We start from the raw sequence: 18716 nt of genomic DNA on the forward strand, positions 1-18716 counted from the left end.
ATTTTGGGTGCAGCCAACAGATATCACAGAAGCATAGGTGATGATAGTACACAACATATTTTTTAAAAATCTAAACTTCATGAATTCAAAGGTAAGGATATAGCCCAAGGGTTCAAGATGATGGAGGAGGAAGATTCTGAACTCAACTCTTCCCATGGACACAACAACTCTACAACTACACATAGAATAATTCCTTCTGAAAGGGATCTGAAAACTGGATCAACAGTCTACAGAAAAAAAAAGAGGGGGGCGTAAAAGAACAGCATTGAGATGTGTAGGAGAAACAGAGATATAATCTCATTAAAGACAAAACCACACCCCAGCCCTGGTGATCTATAATTGGGAAGGATCACAAAGGTACAGTTATTTTTGCTGAGGAGCAAGTGATTTGAGCTCCACATCAGGCACACAACTCTTAGATCACAAACAGGAGAGGCAAGCACCCAAAACACCTGGGTTTGAAAACCAACAGGGAATATGTCCAGGAAAACTGTAGAACTACAGGAAACAGAAAAGCTCTTCTTAAAGGGCTTGTGCATGGACTCACATGAGCCCAAAACTAGCAAAAAAAAGCCAGATTGAAAAGCACATAAACCATTGTTCAAAGGGGAACCACTTGCTAATCTTGAAGCATCTGCCAAAGAGGCAAGAACCAGTTGAGCCCCCCCCCCCCATAGAATGAGACACTGACAGGAGCCATTTCCTGCTATTTCAGTCTACTTCACTAATGCCCGTGCTGGGGGGTGCCATTTTGGAAATCTCCAGTTAACCTTTTAGTGTCAGTGGCACAACCCACTGAGAGCCCTACCCACCCCCATGCTTCAGCCAGGCCTCACAGTCAGCTGGGGATAACCCTACATACCAGCACCCAGTGACCACCTCTGTCGGGCCCACACACCAGCACCAGGCAGTTGCCATGGCATAGCCCTGCAGCCATTCCAGGGCCAGCTCTGCCCACTAGCACACCACAGCAGCAGCCATGGGCACACCACAGTAGGAGGGCACACAGCCCACACAGTGGATACCCTTTGAGTTCCTGGCTCTGGTGGCCATGAAGGGATTGTATTTTTAAGTCCCACAGGGTATCTCCTAAATAAGGCCACTCCTTCAGTTCTTGGAGAGGTAGCTGATTTACCTAATACATAGGAACAAACACAGAGAATTGGGCAAAATGAGGAGGCAAAGGAATTATGTTCCAACTGAAAGAACAAGACAAAGCTTCAGAAAAAGAACTAAATGAAATGTAGATCAGCAATCTACCAGATGAAGAGTTCAAATAGTCATAAAAATTCTCACTGAACTCAGGATAAGAATGGACAAACACAGTGGAACTTCAACAAAGGTATAGAAAATATAAGAAAATACCAAACAGAAGGTAAAACTTAACTGAAAAATACACTAAAGGGGTTCAACAGCAGAATGGGTGAAGTAGAAGAATGAATAAATGAGCTGGAGGACAAAGCAACTGAACTCACCAGGCAGAGCAGCAAAATGAAGAAAGATAAAGTAAAAAGTGAAGATATCTTACTGGACCTTTGAAACAACATCAAGTGGAGTAACATCTGCCTTATAGGAATAATATTCCCAGATGGAGAATAAAGAGAGACAGGGCCAGAAAAATCACTTGAAAAAAATAATGGCTAAAAATTTGCCTAATCTGGGGAAGGAAACAGATATCCAGGTGCAGGAAGCTCAGAGAGTTCCAAATAAAACAAACTTAAGAGACACAAACCAAGACACATATACTTAAAATGGTAAAAGTTAAGGATAAAAAGAGAATCCTAAAAGTAGGAAGAGAAAATCAACTTGTTACCAAAGGAAACCCCATAAAGCTATCAGTAATTTTTTTCAGTAGAAGCCTTACAGGCCAGAAAGGAATAGAATAACATATTCAAAATGCTGAGGAAAAAAACCTCCAACCAAGAATTCTCTACCACCAGCAGGGCTATCATTCAGAATTGAAGGAAAGATTAAGTTTCTGAGATAAGCAAAAGCTAAAGGAGTTGGAAATCATTAACTGGCCCTACAAGAAATCTTAAAGAGACTTCTTTAAGCTGAAAATAAATGGCATTGATTAACAATAAGGAAACATACAAAAGTAAAAATTTCATTGGAAAAGATAAATATGTATTAAAGGTAGTAGATCAATCATTTATAAAGCAAGCATTAAAGTTAAAAGACAAATGTAAGATTGACTGAAGTCACAACAATTAGTTAAGGGATACTTAAAATAAAAGGATGTAAAATGTGTAAATGAAAATATAAAATGTGGGGGGGCATTAAAAAGATAAAGCTTTGGAGTGTGTTCAAATTTAAGTTGCTATTAACTTAAAATAGACTGCTATTTACATAGGATGTCATATGTAAATCTCACAGTAACCACAAAAAAATACTTTATAGTAATTATACACAAAAAAATGAGAAAGGAACCTAAACATAACACTAAAGAAAACCACCAAAACACAAGAGAAGAGAGAATGAGAAGAATAAAGGAACAGAGAAGAACCACAAAACAGCCAGAAAACAATTATCAAAGTGGCAATAAGCACCTAAGTATCAAAAATTACATTAAATGTAAAATGGACTAAATGCTTCAATCAAAAGACATAGGGTGGCTGAATGGATAAGAAAACAAGCCCCAACTATATGCTGCTTACAAGAGACTCATTTCAGAAGTAAGGACTTAAAGAGACTGAAGGTAATGGGATGGAGAAAGATATTGCATGCAAATAGAAACAGAAAGTTAAAGTAGCTATACTCTTAACAGACAAAATAGGCTTGAAAAATAATGACTGTAGTAAAAGAAAGTAGCGTATTACCTAATGATAAAGGGGTCAAACCATCAAAAAGATACAATATTTATAAATGTGTATGCATCCAGCATAGGAGTACCAAGATATAAGGTGGTGCAATAATAGTAGGGGGCTTTAACACCCCAATTACATCAATGGACAGACCATCCAGACAGAAGATCAATAAAGAACCATTGGCCACAAACAGCACATTATCCTGAATGAACTTGATAGATATATGCAGAATACTCCATCCAAAAGCAGATGAATACATATTCTTCTCAAGTGCACTTTGAACATTCTCCATGATAGATTATATGTTAGGCTGCAAAAAAAGTCTCAATAATTTCAAGAAGACTGAGATCATATCAAGCATCTTCTCCAGCCACCATGGTATAAAACTAGAAATCAATCACAGGAAAAAAATGAGAACACAGCAAAAACATAGACATTAAATAATATGCTATTGAATATCCAATGGGTCATCAAAGAAGTCAAAGGAGAAATCAAAAAATACCTAAAAACAAATGAGAATAGAAATGCAACATACCAAAATCTACAGGATGCAGCAAAAGTTGTTCTGAGAGGGAAGTTTTTATCAACACAGGCTTATCTCAAGACACAAGAAAAATCTTACGTAAACAATCTAACTTGACACCTAAAGAAACCAGGAAAAGAACAAAGTCCAAAATCAATAGAAGGGAAGAAAAAAGAAATATTAGACCAGAAATAGATAAAATAGACTAAAAAAATTAAAAGGATCAATGAAATTATCTAACATGGATGGACCTTCAAGGTTTGCTAAGTGAAATATCAGTAAGTCAGACAGAGAAAGGTTAACACTGTATGTGAAATCTAAATAAACAAACAAATAAAAACATAGATACAGAAAACAGATTAGTAGTTACCAGAGGGGATGGTGTTTAGGTGTGGGCAAAATGGATGAAGGAGGTCAAATGTATGGTGATGGATGGTAACTCCACTTGTGGTGGTGATCACTCCATAATTTTCGGAGATGTTGATCTACAATATTGTACACCTGAAATGTATATAATAGTAATAAAGATATAGATGACAGAATTAGGAAACTGGAAGTAATGAGTGGAAAGAAACAGTTGAGAGGCACTATTTTCCTTATTTAGTATAGTTAAAATGCTTTAAAAATTGATGTATCAAGAAATGCAGATTTTGGAATAATATTTAAAGTCTTAATGACAACCAGTAAAAGGATTTGCATGAATTATTTGGTACTGAGATGAAAGGAGTTAAGATATGAGAAAAATTTTCATCTTTCACAGAGGAGACTCAGAAGAATCTGTCTAAAAAGTATAATAAGAGAAGGATAAGCTTGGTATTTCCTTTTAAGGTGCTACTAAGAGAAACAAAATAAAAAATGGATAAAAATAAATGTCTTTAATTGAACTAGAGATTTAGAATAAGGCAGTATAGTTTTTTTTTTTTTACTAAAGAAACTTTGATACCGTTTGCTTTTTTATATTGTGCATGTATTAATTTCTTTTTAGTTTAGTCACTTCATAACAGAATGTTAAATCAGATTACTGGACCCAATTTCCAATGTGGGGCAGGGTTTCCCCCCACACCAACAAACGATTCTGGAACAGAGTATCCAAGAATTTAACTCAATTCTGACACTATCTACCGAGTGATAGTATGAGAGTCCATAGGTTAAAGATCTATTCCTTCAAAACTGCCCTCCTCCCACTTCAGATGTCAGTCACAAGCCTAGATTGTTACCTATACTTGTGACTGATTGGCTATTAATCAAAGGTTCCCATGATCTCCTCTCTGGGTTTGATTAATTTGCAACTCATAACTCAGAGAAACATTTTATTTACTGAACACCCATTTATTATAGAAGGATATAACTCAGGAACAGTCAGATGGAAGTAATGCACAGGGCACAAAGTGTTGGGAAGAGTGCAGAACATCCATGACATCCAGTTGTGCCACTCTCCCAACACCTCCACCAACCAGGAAGCTGTCCAAACCCTGTCCTTTTGAGTTTTTATGGAGACTTCAATACATGATTGATGAACTCATTGGCCATGGGTGATTGATTCAACTTCTTGCCCTCTCCCCATCTCAGAAATCAGGGGGTGGGACTGAAAGCTCCAACTCTCTAATTACCTAATTGGTTCTGCTGGCAACCAGCCCCCATCTTTAGGTGGGGTCCAAAAGTCACCTCATTAACATAACAAAGGATACCTTTGCTATTCTCAGCACTTAGGAAGTTGCAAGGGTTTAGGAGCTCTGTGACAGAAAAGGGGACAAAAAACGGCTGTATTTCTTATTATAAATCACAATATCACAAATGCCATTCAAAGAAAATAAATTAAAGTATACTAGGATGTTTTTCTTCTAAGCAAAAATCCTTTAGCAACTGTGTTACAAAGTGGAATCTTGTGCCAGATATGTTTCCATTTTTTGCTCTGTTAATTCCGTACTTGAACATTTTTTCTGTTATCACCAAATAAATAAATGCAGGAAAGAAGGAATATATAGAAGGAATATATATATATATATACACACATATTATTTTTTCATATTTTAAAATTCAACACTATGCATTCCATTGAATGTAATATAAATCAGTCATTTGGATTTTACTTTGAACAAAGATTTATTATGTGTTTATAAAATAGGACACACTGGAAAAAAATCTTATTTTATTCTAAAATTAGTGACATAAGCTTTAAAACATAGATGTTTACTATAATTGCAAACAAAATATGTCCTCATTATGCAAAAGTAAGTTAAGTGTGTCTTGATTTAGAAAGGGAAACAAATATGCGTAATTAAGCTAATGTGCTTTTAAATAAGAACAGTCTTCCTTTTCATATCAGAAATAGACTCAGATTATTCCAGAGATCAGATTATTTGTTTTTATTTTCTTACATTTAATTTCTTTGTTGGTGTTGTCCTTTGACACCTGTTCACTGAAATACAAAATAACTATCATTTATGAAGCTCCCATAGTCAAGATGAAATGTAGTCATTTTGCTTTTCATTAGAAATTTCCATAAAAGTCTCTCTTAAGACAATGAATAAATATGCTTTCTTGATGTGATACTGTCAACTTAGGTTCAGAATTTGTTATTTTTAACATATTTTAATAGTTTTTTTTTACCACAGTGTTTATTTTCTAAATAAACTATTTTTATGAGTTTCCATTAAAACAGTAATAATCATCCTAAATAGAGTAAAAATTTATAAAGTTTGAGAGACATTAACTGTGTATAGTGTAGGGGAGGAAAATTTTTTTCTTCTTCCCTTCTAGGTTTTTTGGCTGACCTAATAATTAAATGGACATAAAAAAGATCAACAGGAAAAAAACAAATTTAATTTTGTAGGAATAGGAGCTCATAAAATAGGAGACTCAAAGAAGTGACCATAAAATAGGAGACTCAAAGAAGTGACCAAAGCAGGCAGCTTTTATACCTTTCAGACAAGGAAAAAATAAATTTTTAAAGAACTGACAAAACAAAGGGGTTTGGGCATGGGATAGCAGATTAGTGAAGAAGTAACAAGGTTTGTTCCTTCAGCTTTCTTGGCCCTGAATTCCCTGTCTCTGTCCATAAGGAGGATGTCGTTTATCCTCCTGGGATAGGAAGGGTACCTTCCCATGGGAGATTTATTTCCTGCTTTCAGGAGGACAAAGAAGGGTCAGACTGTCTTCTTTTACCTGCTGTTACCTAAGTAACTTTAATTCAAAATGATCAATATGTCAAAATGGCATATTTTTCTCCCCTTCAAGAAAGAAGACAGCATTTAGTGATTTTAGAAGCACAATAATTTAGTCAAGCTGTCAGCCTCCATCTTTCACAAAGTGGTTCCAGATTGACCACAGTAAAAGAAACCGACAGCATGGACCTGTGTGCCTCCTCCCAAAATCACACTTTGTGGCATCAAAAACGGCCCCTTTTCCCCATTCTTTACTATTTATTTGGAAAAGGAACACTATTATCTTTGCATGTTTTGTCTCATTGCTTCTACATATTTAAGGCCATAATGAAATAGATAATTGCACATTATCTCAGTTCTTCTGGGAAATTTTTAATGAATTTTTAGTAATTCTTCAGGTTTTATAGGCATATTATGGAAGAAACTAGACTGCTATTTAATTAAAAATAAAAATTGTTAAGGATTACATATACAATAAACAAATAAAACTGTTTACATAAAATTCCTTACTAACTGCTCTAACAAAATTAAATCACTTCTTTATCTTTGATGTCTTCCCATCCAACTTTTGCCCAATCTTTCTCTTTCTGACCAGTCTTTCTAACTTGGTATTTTCTCTCAGTCTACCTGTCCTGGCCTTGTTTCTCTTTTTCCTCTGCTTTGTTATTTCTATTTCAAAGCACCTTCCTTTCTCCCTAATCCAACTCTCTTTAATCCTTGGTAAAGTAGCGAAGTGTAAACCCTGTCTCAATGCTACAAATGGGCTCTTGTTTTTATATATACTGTGATCAACTTTTGCTGTGGAAAGTCACATAATTATGCAAACTGATGCCAATAAAATACTTGATCCCCCACTTCTACTGTGCTTCGGTCTCATACAGCATTCCATTGTTATTGTTTTTCTTTTTTTTTTTTTTCAGCTTTGATCATCTCATGACTGCAATACATTTTCCCAATCCTTATCCGGTTAAGGAAGTTTCCTACTCAACTACTATAACTCTTACTCCCAAAAGATAACATTGTTCCTCTGAATATGTTCCATTTAGAAAATTAAATGCATCTGATGTACAATGTAACTATTTGTATTTCTACACCCAACTTTATGTTTTCTCAAGCATCCCTGGGTGAGTTTTATTTATACATGTATCCTTCATTCTACCGAGGGAGAACAAAATATGCCATCCCCAAACATATCACTTTGGCATATTAATAATTTTGAATAAAATTACTTAAGAAATAGCCAATGCAAGAAGGATATTCTGACCGTTCCCTGTCCCTCTGAAAGCAGGAAATAAATCTCCCACATGAAAGGTACCCCGCACCCCACTGCACCTGGAGAGTAGAAGGCTTTCTTATCACCAGAGATAGGGAATCCAGGGCCAAGAAAGCTATATGAACAAACCTGGTTACTTCCTCACTCATTTACTATCCCGATCCCAAGCCCCTTTGTCTTGTTAATTCTTGACAACTTTATTATTTTGTTGTCTAAAAGATACAAAAGCTGCCTGATTTGGTCACATCTTTGAGTCTCCTATTTTATGAGCTCCCATTCACACAAAATTAAATGTTTTTTCTCCTGTTGATCTCTCTTATGTCAATTTACTGACTAGGTCAGCCAGAGAACTTAGAAAGGAAGGAGGAAAGAGTATTCCTCCCCAGTACTATCTTTTCTGTTACAGATTCCTATTCTTTCAATTATCCCCTTTCTCTCATGGATTCTTTTTTAATATTTAATTATTATTTATTTATTTATTTATTTTGGCTGTGCCAGGTCTTAGTTGTCACATGTGGACTCTTACTTGCGGCATGTGAACTCTTAGTTGCAGCATGCATGCGGGATCCAGTTCCCCAACCAGGGATCAAACCCCAGCCCCCTGCATTGGGAGTGTGGAGCCTTACCCACTGGACCACCAGGGAAGTCCCATCTCATGGATTTTTAAACCTTTTTTAATGTTTTCCTGTTTCTTTTCCTAATGCCTACAGGTAACCAAGCTCAAGTCTTGCTATATCAGAAATAAGCAGCAAAAATACAATACAAAACGAAATTAAGGTACTTCCTCCTTATTTCCTATGTCTACTGTAACATCCTCATTCAAACAGACATTGTACATAATTTCTCCTTTCCTTTTCTAATGTATCTTGCCACCATCACTCTGTTCCACTTGTTACTATCGAACTCATTGACAAATCCAATGATTCTCCTTAAAATCCAAACTACTACATGTGACTGTGTTGTGAAGTGTCTTTTTGTTCGTTTGTTTGTTTTTATCCTAACAGTTTTCATTCATTTGGCTTCCTTAACCTAACAGAGTAACATTGTCTCTCTCTCTCTCTCTTTTTTTTTTTTTTTTTTTTGCAGTACGCGGGCCTCTCACTGTTGGGGCCTCTCCCGTTGCGAAGCACAGGCTCCGGACGTGCAGGCTCAGCGGCCATGGCTCACGGGCCCAGCCGCTCCGCGGCATGTGGGATCCTCCCAGACCAGGGCACAAACCCGTGTCCTCTGCATCGGCAGGCGGACTCAACCACTGCACCACCAGGGAAGCCCTGTCTCTACTTCTCTTCAGATTCTCTGACTATTCTTTCTTCACTCCATGATCTCCACCAATGCCTTAAACATTTGCTGACCTCCTGGATTAATTTTTCTTTCCCTCTGCTCTTCTAATGTTAGGCAAACTCTCTGCTTGATCTCAACCACTTTCATGCCTTAAGAAATGTTGAAGAGACATTTTCCATTATAAATCTGATAAACGAGTTCTAAATCTGAATCAAAGCTTGTGTCAACTATTTCACATTGTAAAAGAAGCTGCAATACTTTGGGGCCAAGACATCCATTTAAGAATGAAGACGTTAATCGTGGTAGGCAGGATTCTAAGCTGGCCTCTAAGATACCTTTCTCCTGGTATCAGCACCTTGTATAATCCCACTGAGTTTGGGTGGAACCTGTAACTATGAGATATAATTTACATAATTATGTTATATGGGAAAAGGGTGATTATTCTGGGTGGGTCTACCTAATCAGGTGAGCCCTTGAAAAGTGGCATGTTTCCTCTAGCGGATCACAGAGAAAAAGTCAGATAAGCTATTCCTACTGCCCTGAAGAATACAACAGCTATGTTGTAAAGTGCCTACAGAAGCACAGGGCAAGGAACTACAGATGCATCCTAGGAGCAGTTCTTGGCTGCAAACTGGGAAGGAACTGGGATCCTCAGTCACACAACTGCAAGAAACTGAAGTCCTCCAACCACCTGAATGAGCTTGGAATGAGAACACAGCTTGATCAATGTCCTGACTGCAACCTGTAAGACCTGAGGAGAGGCTCCAGCTAAGCCTTGCCCAGACTCCCGACTCCTGGAAACTGTGGGTTAATAAGAGTGTGTTTATCCAAGCTCCTACACTGTGGTTATTTGTTACAAAGCAATAAAAAAATGAATACACCAATGAAATTGCTCTGCTATCCTATTCCATTCAACCAGAATGTGTCTCCCCTAGGGAAGTCTGTCCAGTAGAATTTTCTGTGATGATGGAAATGTTCTATATGTGAGCGGTCCAATATAGTAGCCAGCAGCCTCTCATGGCTACTGAGCATTTGAAATGTAGCTAGCAATATTAAGAAGCTTGAATGTTTAATTTTATTTCATTTTAATTAATTTAAATGTAAATAGCCACATATGACTAGTGGCTATTGGACAGAAGAGTTAAGGCATGGTACTATTGTATTATCCCTTCCTTTTCCCATATGGTGAAAATGCACATTTTTTTCCATCACTATTAATATCAAAGAAAGGAGCTCCATTCTCAGAAATTTGGCATCTCAAAAAACACACGGATATCAGCGATGAGAGCAGGAAAGGACGGTGGACATCCCATACCCACTTCTTACAGAACAGCTCAGCTAATCTTACTTTGCTGCCCATTTGAGGAGAGAAAGAAAACAACATAAGAAACATGATGTAATGATGGACAAGGGGAGCACCAGTAAAGTACACACGTTCCTACATTGTGGCCCAAGAAGGAGTTCACTTTGGGAAGGGAACTGTAATTTAGGTATATTATTGAAACCCCACACAACAACAGGACCTGTCAGCAAAGACATGCAAGAACATGAGACTGCAGTGTGTACCCCCAGTGCATGCATCACCCATCAGGAACGCCATGGTTTTGTTCTGGATTGGATAATGGCATTCAGAGTGAACTGTTCTGGGATTGGTATCAAATTTGTTTTAACTATGAGACACAGCATACAGAGCACAGCAAACGTTGAAATTGATAGCAGAAAAGTAGGCATTCATGTTAGCCTGAAGAAGGGAGTGTTTGCTCTTCTGCGATCTAGACGGTGTTGTTGCATTTATCTGCACTCAGCCATGACTGCAGAGGGGCTTGCCTTTACCGCACTCTATCACAGTCACAGAATGACCTTGTCTGATGCTGGTGTTTGCTGAAATGGTTTTGTTCCGTAGAACACTGTGACCTAGCTGTTACCTCAAGGTCAACTCTCAGCTGACAACTGAGTGGCTACTTCTTTTCTTTGTCAAAGGCAATAATTCGATAAAAATAAAGTCATTTTGCATTTGTATACTACTGATTTCAGATGGGCCAATAAATAGACAATGTTCTAATAATATACATTTTAAATTTCTGGACAGGCCACTCACCCAGACTTCTGACTCATGCACACAGCTGAGTTCTTCAAATCTTCAGATAGATGTCCCACTGCACTTTGAAATCAGCATGTCCAAAAATGTTCTCAAGATCTACGCCTAAAACCAGTTTCTTTTTCTGAATTAGCTGTTTCTGCCACAGGTACCCAATTCATGTTAAGCAAGAATCCCATGCTATATTCATTACAAAACATCCCTCAGCCAATCAAATCACTCACCAAGTTCAGTGAACTTCACATCCTATGGACTTTGGAATCTATCATACCTCTTTAGAACTACTCTTTATTCCATGTTTATAAATAAGAAGAATGAATATTGTCAAAATATCAGTTATTCCCAATTTTATCTATAGATTCAATGCAATCCCAAACAAAATTCAAGGAAATTATTGTGTGGATATTGACAAACTATTTTAAAAGTTATATACAACACAATACTGCAAGAGAGCAAAGTTAGAGGACTGACACTACCTTACTTGAAGACTTACTAAAAACCTACAGTCACCAAACCTACAGTCATCAAGGTGAAAGTATTGGTGAAAGAATAGACATATAGTTCACTGGGACAGAACAGACAGCCTACCAATAGATTCACATAAAAATAGTCAACTGATCTTTGACAAAGGAGCAAAGGCAATACAATGGAGCAAAGGTAGTTTTTTCAATAAATTGTGCTAAAACAACTGGACATCCACATGCAAAAAAAAAGAAAAGAATCTAGACCCAGGCATCACACCTTTCAATTAACTAAAAATGGATAGATGCCTAAATATAAAATGCAAACATTTGCTGAGAGCCTTGGCAGAGCTATTTTAGAATCTGCAGCCATACAGATCACTACCACCCAATCGTCAGGCCCTCTGCTCTTCAAACCTAGGTTAGTCTTTCATCATGGTCTGAAGACTTTCCCACCTTTCTCTGGATCTCTCCCCATTTCTCCAACACAGGCATTTCTCTTGGAAGGGGAAGAAAAAAAAAAGTCCTTGCACATTTGGTCCCTTCTTGGTGACTGCTTTGCCAAGAATCTGGACTAAAACTAGGGATGCAAATATCACCTTTATAGCTTTGTCCTTCACATTATAATGAGATAATATATAAACTGATTAACACAGTGCCTAGCATGTACAGGACACACTCAAATGTAGGCATTAATAATCATTGCAGTTGTAGTAACAGTAACTTTAACACTGTCTTGGCTGAAGTCTATTTCTAGGACATGCCAACAAACTCTAGTCTTCTGCCTTTTGTTTTACTTTGCTCAGTAATCCTCCACAGTAGCTTCCAGAGTGATCTGTCTGAATAGCCAATTTACTCAGTGGTTTAGAATCCTTCAGTAATTTTCATAGTTTCTACATTGTATGAAATTATGACAGTGGATTTGGATTTTTGCCTGATATGTGACATCAGAATAAAAAACGAGCTCTATCAGTCCATAGTCTATACAGGCCATGATTGTTAAGGTGCCATAAAAGACATCTTGGTCCTGCATTCTGTAATTCTCTGATCACCCTTAAGCAGAACCAAACTACTGGCTCTTCCTACCACATGCTTTTCCTAGACTCTGTAACTTTATTTAAGGTATGTTCTCTTGTCAAATAAGTCCTCCTCAGCCTCTCAAGCTACATCTCCATGAGTAAGCTTTTCTAGATGGCCAGTGCCCACCTCTCAGAACAAACCATACCAATGACACGTCCAGCACTGTATTCAGTGCTTTTACTGTTTCCTTTTCGGTTATATACCCAGCTGGGTTTTTGTTGTTGTTTGTTTTCTTTTTTGTTTCTGTGTTTTTAGTAAATATCAAATCTTTGAGGTTAGATATTTATTGTATTCATCATGTACATTTGCATTTTCTTTGCCTGCCAGGGAGTCTTGGCATAGAGTGTGTGAGCTTAATACATCTTTCTTAAAGAAGGAACTAATGAATAAATCTAAATTTAATGTTTTTTTCTGGTGTGATGAGTAGAAGTTTGAGAATCCTTTGCCTTTTGCTTAAATGCCTATCTTAATTAGAAAGGTACCTATTTTACATTTACACAATTTTATAGAAATAGAAATTTTAAATGGGTTTTAGTATATCAAAGCATATATTATAAAATTCCTGTTTGAGATGAAACAAAAGCAGAACACACCTCCCTCTTTGAAAAACTTCCTACTTTCCCAGTGAATAGTATTTCTAAGTAATGTAATGCCATGGCATCTTTTGGGAATTTCAAAATTCTCATTTTAGGGCTTACCTGGTGGCGCAGTGGTTAAGAATCTGCCTGCCAATGCACGGGACACGGGTTCGAGCCCTGGTCTGGGAAGATCCCACATGCCACAGAGCAACTAGGCCCGTGAGCCACAACTACTGAGCCTGCGCGTCTGGAGCTTGTGCTCCACAACAAGAGAGGCCGCGACAGTGAGAGGCCCGCGCACCATGATGAAGAGTGGCCCCCGCTCGCTGCAACTAGAGAAAGCCCACGCACAGAAACAAGACCCAACACAGCCAAAAATAAATAAATTAATTAATTAAATTTAAAAAATTCTCATTTTATGCTTGATTGAACTCATCTCTTCCTGTATGAATTTCTACCTCCAAACTTAATTTTCTTTGCATGAGCATCAATATGTAACAAAGTACCACCAGAACAAGCTTTTTTATTTTTATAATGGCATTTTTCTTTTGGAATGAGGGTTTTTGTACCATTGCTGACCAAAGTTCACAGGATAGCATGTGTCTATTAAAATAAATACTTCTCAGAATGAAGATGAGTTAGTTCACAATAGGTTTTCTTAGTGTTAATAGAAGTTACTGATCATTAAATATAACTATTTTTAATTCACATAAATATTTACTTCATAGTTAACATTTTCATAGAAACATTCTGAGGAAGAGTTACCAAATGACATTACAAAAAAAAACAAAACTAAATATGGATTCTGGTAAAGTAAGAGAACATATCTATACCCTATGATATCTAATTATATCCAGGAAATGTGAAGATTATTAGGGGTCCTAATTAAAGTTCTTAATAAAATGACATCACTAGAGCACTAAAACAAATAATATTCTAAAAAGTATAAATTTCAGAACAAATATAATGCCAATAACAACTGTTATAAAATATTATTTGTGAATATGACTTATTTTCTAAGTATACAGCACTGCAATGTATATAGCAAAGCAATCTTTGCTCTGTCATTACTTGATTTTCTATGAATGATGTATTTGTACCAATACACTGGTACACATACTGCATTCAGTTTATGTTCTAATTAAATGAACTTAGTTTAGAAGATATTACAGAGGGAGAGAATGGCAGTCTGGATCATATATTAGAAGAAAAATAGTTCATCCCTAAAGATCAAAATTTTATCCTGTGTATATTATTTCAAAAGCAACAAGGCAGACTACCTATGACTGCACAAATTATTTTTTGAGAAAAAAGTGAGTTTATTCAAATGACTGAAAATATAATTATGATGCATTTCTTGTTTTTAATTCTTTAATTGAAGTATAATTGACTTACAATATTATTTTAGTTTCAGGTGTACAACATAGTGATTTGATATTTTTATACATTATAAAATGATCACCACAATTATCTAGCCACCATTTGCCACCAAAGTTATTATATTATTGACTGTATTGCATCCCCATGACTTATAACTGGAAGTGTGTACCTCCTAATCCCCTTCACCTAATTCACCTGTCCTCCCCAAACACATGCTTTCTGGCAACCACCAGTTTCCTCTCTGTATGTGTGAGTCTGTTTTTGTTTTGTTTGTTTTGTTTTTTTAGATTCCCCATATAAGTGAAATCATATGGTATTTGTTGTTATCTGTATGACTTATTTCACTTAGCAAAATACCCTCTAGATCTTTCCATGTTGTCACAAATGACATAATTTCATTCTTTTCTATGGTTGAATGAAATTCCATTTTGTATATAAACTACATCTTCATTATCTGTTCATCTATCAATAGACATTTAGGTTGCTTCCATTTCTTAGCTGTTAATAATGCTACAATGAACATAGGGGTGCATATATCTTTTAAAATTAGTATTTTTATTTTCTTTGGATAAATACCCAGAAGTAGGGTTGCCAGATCATATGGTAGTTTTATTTTAAATTTTCTGAGGAACTTCCATACTGCTCACCATAGCAGTGTGCCTATTTACATTCCACCAACAGTGAATGAGTGTTCACTTTTCTCCACATCCTCACCAGCACTTGTTATTTCTTGTCTTTTTGATACTAGACATCCTGACAGGTGTGAAGTGATCTCATTGTGGTTTTGATCTGCATCTCCCTGAAGATTAGTAATGCTGAGCATCTTTTCATGTGCCTATTGGCCATCTGTATGTCTTCTTTGGAAAAATGTCTATTCAGTTACTCTGCACATTTTAAAAATGGGTTGTTAATGTTTTTGATCTTGAGTTTATATAGTTTGGATATTAACCCCCTATTGCATTATCAGGTGCAAATATCTTGTCCCATTCAGTAGTTTGTCTTTTTGTTTTGCTGATGGTTTCCTTTGACAGGCAATAGCTTTTAGTTTGATGTAGCCCCATTTGCTTATTTTTGCTTTTGCTGTTCTTGCCTGAGGACACATATCAAAAACAAATATTGCTAAGAGCAATTTCAGAGAACTTACTATATTTTCTTCTGAGTTTTAAGGTTTTAGGTCTTATATTTAAGTATTTATTTTGAGTTTATTTTTGTATATGGTGTAAGAAAATCGTCTAGTTTCTTTTTTTACATGTAGCTATCCAGTTTCCCCAAAACCATATATGTAAGAGACTGTCTTCCCTATTGTATACTCTTGGTTCCTTTGCTGTAAATTAATTGTCTCTAAGTGTAGGTTTATTTCTGTGCTTTCCATTCTGTTGTATTGATATACGTGTCTGTTTTGATTAGTACAGCTTTGTAGTATAGTTTGAAATCAGCGAGCATGTTACCTCCAGCTTTGCTCTTTCTCAAGATTGCATTGGCTATTTGGGGTCTTCTGTGGTTCCATATAAATTTTAGGATTACTTGTTCTACCTCTGTGAATAATGCCATTGGCATTTTGATAGGGATTGCATTGCATCCGTAGATTGCTTTGGGTGGTATGAACATTTTAACAATATTAATTCTTCCAATCTGAGCAAGGTATATCTTTCCATTTATGTGTGATATCTTCAATTTCTTTCATCAATATCTTATAATTTTCAGAGTACAGATATTTTACATTTTTGGTTAAATTGATTCCTAGGTATTTTGTTCTTTTGATGCCATGTCTTCTTTCTTTTGATGGAATTGTTTTCTTAATTTATCCTTCTGTTAGTTTGCTATTAGTGTATGGAAATGCAATGGATTTCTGTATATTAATTTGTATCCTGCAACTTTACTGAATTCATTTATTATTTCTAATAGTATTTTGATGGATTCTTTAGGGTGTTCTACATTTAGTATTGTGTCATCTGCAAATAGTGACAGTTTTACTTCTTCCCTTCCAATTTGGATGCCTTTTCTTTCTTTCTATTATTTGCTGTGGCTGGAACTTCCAATAGTATGTTGAATAAAAGTAGAAATAGTGGACATCTTTGTCTTGTTCCTGTTATTAGAGAAAATGCTTCCAGCTCTTTGCCCTTGAGTATGATATTAGCTATTGGTTTATCATCTATGGCCTTTATCTGCATAAATGGATGTTGAATTTAGTCAGATGCCTTTTCTGCATCTGTTGAGATGATCATGTGATTTTTATCCTTCATTTTGTTAATGTGGTCTATTACATTAATTTGGACATTGAACAATTCTTGCACCCCAGAAATAAATCTCATTTGATTGATATTCAATCTTCTTAATGTATTGTTGAATTCGGTTTGCTAATATTTTGCTGAGAATTGTTTGTTTTCATCAAGCATATTGGCCTGTAGTTTCCTTTTTGGTAGTGTCTTTGTTTGGTTTTGGTAACAGGATAATGCTGGCCTGATAGGATGCTTGAAAGCATTCCTTTCTCTTCATTTTTTGGGAATAGTTTGAGAAGGATAGGCATCAACTCTTCTTTAAATGTTTGGTAGAACTCTGCTATGAAGCTGTCTGGTCCTGAAATTTTATTTGGAGTTTTTTGATTACTGATTCAATTTCATTACTAGTAATCTGTCTGTTCAGATTTTCTATTTCTTTCTGATTCAGTCTTAGAAGATTGTATGTCTCTAGGAATTTATCCATTTCTTCTAGGTCTTCAATTTGTTGGCATATAATTGTTCATAGTAGTCTCTTATGAAAGTTTGGTTTATCAATTTTATCTTTTCAAAGAAACAGCTCTTAGCATCACTGTTCTTTTCTACTGCTTTTTTTAGTCTCTATTTTATTTTCACTCTAATCTTTATGATTTCCTTCTTTCTATTTTGTGCTTTACTTATTCTTCTTTATCTAGTTCCTTTAGGTGTAAAAATTAGATTGCTTAAGATTCTGTTTTCTGAGGGAGGCCTTTATTGCTATGAAAATTCCTGTCAGAATTGCTTTGGCTCTTTTTCATACATCTGGGAAAGTTATATTTCCATTTTTATTTGTCTAACAACATAAAAGTCTCCACGTTTGTTTAGTCTCCACATGTTTGTGTTTTTTCCAGATTCCTTCCTGTAATTTATTTGTAGTTTTATATCACTGTGGTCAGAAAGGATGTTTGATATGATTTCAATCTTCTTAAATGTACTGAAACATGTTTTGTGGCCTAACATGTGACCTATCCTGGAAAATGTTCCATGTGCACTTGAAAAGAATGTCTCTTCTGCTGTTTTTGGATGGAATGTTCATATATATCTATTAAATCCACTGGTATAATATCCCAATTGTTCTTTATTGATTTTCTGTCTGGATGTTCTATCCATTTATGTAAGTGGGGTGTTAAAGTCTCTTACTAGTATCTTATCACTATTTATCACAATTTCTCCATTTCTCCCAATATATACTTAGGCACTCCTATGTTGAGTACACAAATATTTACAAATGTTATATTTTCTTCTTGGAATGATCCCTTTATCATTATGTAAATCATTTCTTTGTCTTTTGTTATAGTCTTTGTTTTAAAGTATATTTTGTTTGATATGAGTGTCACTAGCCCAGCTTTCTTTTTGTTTCCACTTGAATGGAAACATCATCCCTACACTTTCAGTTTGTGTGTGTCTTTAGATCTGAATTGAGTCTCTTATAGGCAGTATATAGATGGACTTCATATTTTTATCCATCTAGCCACTCTGTCTTTTGAGTGGAGCATTTAATCCATTTACACTTAAAGTAATTATTGACAAGTATATACTTATTTCTATTTTGTTAATTGTCTTCTCATTTTTTTAAAATTTAGTTCTGTGTTCCTTTCTTCCTCTATTCTATTCCCTCTTGGTTTGATTACTGTCTTTAGTGTCATGTGTGGGCTGCTTCTCTTTTATTTTTTGGTATCTATTATAGGTTTTTGGTTTGTGGTTACCATGATAGTTCATATATATCGCGAGCAATATATTTATAGCAGTTTATTTTAAGCTGACAGTTGCTTAAGTTTTGATTGCATTTTTAAAGCACTACATTTTTACTCTTCCC

The sequence above is a fragment of the Mesoplodon bidens genome, assembly GCF_964165515.1.
Source record: "Mesoplodon bidens genome assembly, chromosome: 2".
NCBI classification, from domain to species: domain Eukaryota; kingdom Metazoa; phylum Chordata; class Mammalia; order Artiodactyla; family Ziphiidae; genus Mesoplodon; species Mesoplodon bidens.